This window comes from Camelina sativa, chromosome 19 (assembly GCF_030686135.1).
Source record: "Camelina sativa cultivar CO46 ecotype springtype chromosome 19, ASM3068613v1".
Classification (NCBI taxonomy): Eukaryota; Viridiplantae; Streptophyta; class Magnoliopsida; order Brassicales; family Brassicaceae; genus Camelina; species Camelina sativa.
Window position 1 is genome coordinate 18,773,962 of NC_141898.1, and position 4,349 is coordinate 18,778,310.

The window sequence follows — 4,349 nt, forward strand, 5'->3', positions numbered from 1 at the left end:
TACAATCAACCAATTGCACCACCTGGATTCCAACAACAAAAAGGCCCGCAGAACCAAACCCAAGAAGCTGACCTCCGTGGCCTCATTTAGCAGATGATACAAAACCAAGCATCTGCTGCTATGGACAATGCAAAATGTTTCGCGGAAATGAGCAACAAGATCGATTTTGGATACAATGACTTGAATGCCAAGTATGATTCCCTCAACACTAAGCTGCGGTACCTAGAGGGCCACCACACCAACCAACCACCTCCAAAGATCAACCAGCTTCCAGGTAAAGCTGTTCAGAACCCAACATAATGATAAGTCAACCGCAACATAGTAATTACCTTTATACTAAATTCCTTATTGAAATTGATTCCGACGCTTTTAGGTTTAACTTCCGGACCTTAAAGTCTCTGTAAAGAACTGCCAAAACATCAGCTGTTGCTTGTCGGGATCGATTAGAACGTTCCGTCACAGAACATGTGTGTTCTGAATCGTATATACGAACATAAAAATCCGGCTCATCCCCTTGTGTAGATGCATGAACTACCCAACGACATCCATCAACCTAGCATTGCATAATCACTATAGTCGGAATTGATACTGGTATATTAAAATCAATTCATCCCTAACCAAAATAAGTTTCACGTGTTTCTCAAACTCGCCTTTGCTCCTGTATCGTTGTCCTACAACAATTTTTAGCGTTGACAACTGCAATCTTAAAGCCTCTGGGTTCACAGTCGATCCGACCATTTCAATGTTATGAGGTATCTTCTTAGGAGGTAGAGTCGGTGAGTCTTCATCTTTATTCTGAGGCTCGCCGTATACAGAAAAGTTATCGTCATCAGATGACGCACCATCGGAATCGTCGAAAACATCAAATCGGCTTGAAAATTCATCGTCTTTTTCTTCGTCATCTGCTTTTTCGACATCTTCTTCTTCTTTGTTTTTGTTGTCTTAGATCTTACTATGATCATAACAAGTGCCTTCAAATCCCCTACCATCAACTTCTTATCTAGATTCTACTTTTCAGTCAGAACTCCTTGGTCGTTTCATCCTTCCTCTCGCTCCACTAATTTCGATAGAATCTTTCGCCAAAAACTCCACACAGAGACGTAAGTGATAGATTTTCCATATTCCCAAAAAACTTAGCAACTGGCGATCATTGGAGACATAAACTGGTGGGGTATCATGCGACATATGTTTCAGTGCCTTGTTCGAGAGCATGTAGCTCAGCGTTAGCTGATGGCTAAACTCATTCAATCCGTAGTCATCGAGAACAAGCTTCACAAACTTGTCGTGTGTTGTTTCTGCATCTATCTGCACAACTCTACACCATTTATCGTCGGTGTCAAATACATATTTGTGCTTCTTTACCCAATTACCAGAAACAACAATTACCAGAACTGGATCCATGAAAGAAACTGAAGAAGAATATTTTAATAAGAATAAGTGTAATTAGGAAGTGAAGAACAAGGAGAAAAACAAGAGGAAGAACAAGGTGAAGAAGAACACTTTCGAACTAGTTGAAGAAAAAGAGTCAAAGGAACGACGTTTTGTATTTATGGAGAAGATGATGACATGGATGATGCGTCCGAAGTGGCAAATCAGCCACCAAACGAACATGTAAATAAGCCTAATTAAATCAGCCATCAAACAAAATTATAACTCAGCCGCAACATGAATACTATTACAATAATTAAAAAGCAAAAAACTGGCTGCCAAATTCAGCTGCTTAATGTCATAACTCAACTGAAAATTTGTAACTCAGCTGTATCGTTCAATAAGTCAGCCTTGAATGAATGATATTCTAGTAATTAAATCTTGTGCTACTAAGTCAGCCGTAAAATGGCCGAGTTTTCCGATAAGTCCGCTTATCAGGGCTGAGTTATAATACTTAACCATAACTCAGTCATAACCACATCTCATAAGTCAGCCGCTGTTCATAACTTAGCCAGATTCAGAAAGTTAGTTCAGCCGTGTCGTAGTGATAACTCAGCCAAAATTATGACAATCCAACCATCGAGTTAAAACTCAGCCGTAAGGACGGCTGAGTTATGCACTAACTCAGCCAGATTTCATTAAGTCAGTCGTAACTCTTGGTTGAGTTATGCCTTGTAAGTCAGTCGTTAGCCTCTAAATCAGCCGCAACATATCATAACTCGGTAATGCGTTACGGCTGAGTTATTTAATACTCGTCAGTGATTTCTGACGTGGCGTCTGACGTGACAATGTCATTCTTTGTAATTACTTTTTTTCTGTAACATATAACAAGGACATGCTGGGGATATCAAAAATACATGAAATATCATAGTAATAAAAAACATTTGTATCTTTCTGGTAATATTACCTAAAATGTATGACATCTGAGTAAATCTCCTAAAATAATAAGTTTTTTTCTTTCTCATTTTTTTCACGAGCCTTTTAAAATTATGACTAAAATTTTTAATTGTATGTCATCTTAATTAATAGTAGAATAATTAAAATATTCACAGAGGTGGTAGCCAAACTGGGACCAGAACCGTGACCTCTCTCTCTCTCAATACTTTTAAAAACTCTTCTCCTTTTGTTCACTATTTGGTTTGTTCGAAACCTTAAACACAACTTTTGTTTTGTAATATTTTGTTTTATTTTATTTTATTTTTCAATTTTCAATTCAGTTCTAGTTTTATTATTAACAAAAAAAATCAAAAAGAATAATGGAAAATAAAAAAATTGAATCAGATATAAAAAATTGGCCATGGAAATTTGAATATGATATAAAAAATTGCTATTAATGTGAGAGTAACAACAGATTCATATTGTCGTCGCAAAGCAGTCGCAACATTTGCGAGGAACGTACATTGCAACGTACATGCTAGAGATAAAATCCCTCGCAAATTGCTTGACATTTATGAGTACTAAAGTCTCTCGCAAAATGCGTTAGATTCCCGAGGAACTTATTTCCTCGCAATCAGCGTGGGATTTCCGAGATACGATTTGCGAGGAACCGGTGTGTCTCGCAAATCTCATGCAATTGTCGATTTGCGAGGGAATTGCGATGGATTCTTCTATCGCAAATCGATTGTTTTCTTGTAGAGATAATGAAACGAAGTGAATCGCTAGATTTATAAACTTATTTTAATACATTAATTTTGATTTGTTGTTTATAGTTCTATAATTTTAACACAATTATAAAATATAGGGGATCACTTTTTAAAAATGTGAAAACTTGATAAATCTTCTGAATGATAAATCAATAATAGAGTCAGGTTCTTTTTCAGGACGTAAAAAATGCTATAATATCATTAATCACATAAATTAGACAATTTTTTGTTAGGGTATAGAGACACACAACACACTGATTTACACTTGGAACACGCCAAGCCAACACTTTTCTCTTCAATCTTATTAACAAAATTTATCTCTTACAATGATACAATTATTTCTCGGTCTTTACTCAACCTATTCTACCCAATAGGATTGATCCCGACTAAGAATGAATCTGAAACTCTCTCTTTTCTATCTAACACAACACCCTGTGTAGATCTAAGAGAAGAAAACCAACCATCTCTCTTTTCTATCTAAACTCTCACTAGTGTAGATCTAAGAGAAAGAAAAACAATTCTCTGCGCACTTAATCACATCCCTGATTAACGTCACAGAGAATTGGGAACACCCCTTCTAAGACTTATTTTTCTGGCTTCGGAGTTTACAACTGTAACAATATTCTAGAGTGCTCAACTTGGCTTGTGGCCTACTCCTAGAATATATATACACGACTTGAGAAACCCTAGAAGACGAATCTCCAAGTATCAAGGGATAAGGAAACTGCTTGCTGCTCAAGCTTATCCTTTCCTTATTTTTTGTAGAAAATATTCTTCATATCTCCAAGTGCAATCTCGTCTCTATCTTCAATGCCAAGTCAACAATCTTCTTCGACGCATCATCACATCCACTCACGTCATGCCACGTCAGCTCACACATCCATGTCAGCAACTCAAACGTCTGTGATCTGATGCAGCTTCCTGATTGACACAACGCTCTGTTCGGCACAACGACTTGTTCTTCACAGCGTGTTGTTCCAGAATCTGCATTTACATTTTTCCCTTAATAAAATGTATCATTTGTGCATTTATATTAATATTATATACAGATTAATCTTTTATTTTGTAATTTTTTATTCAGTAGTTAATTTGATCGAAATTTTAGATTATAGATTATAGATATTTTGATCGAGAAAAAATATAATTTTTTTTTCATCCCTATTCCCTAAGAAAAAGAGTCTCGTCCATATATGAATAAAATAAAAATTGGATATATACACGCGCATAATCACTGATATTTCCAGATATAATGTATATATACTTTCGCATATATATAGA

General features: G+C 36.1%; 1 pseudogene; it reads right to left on the bottom strand.

Moving 5' to 3' along the window:
• Nucleotides 1-284: 284 nt before the first annotated feature.
• On the bottom strand, nt 285-1,401 carry LOC147920782 (uncharacterized; annotated as a pseudogene).
• Between the last annotated feature and the right edge of the window lie 2,948 nt (nt 1,402-4,349).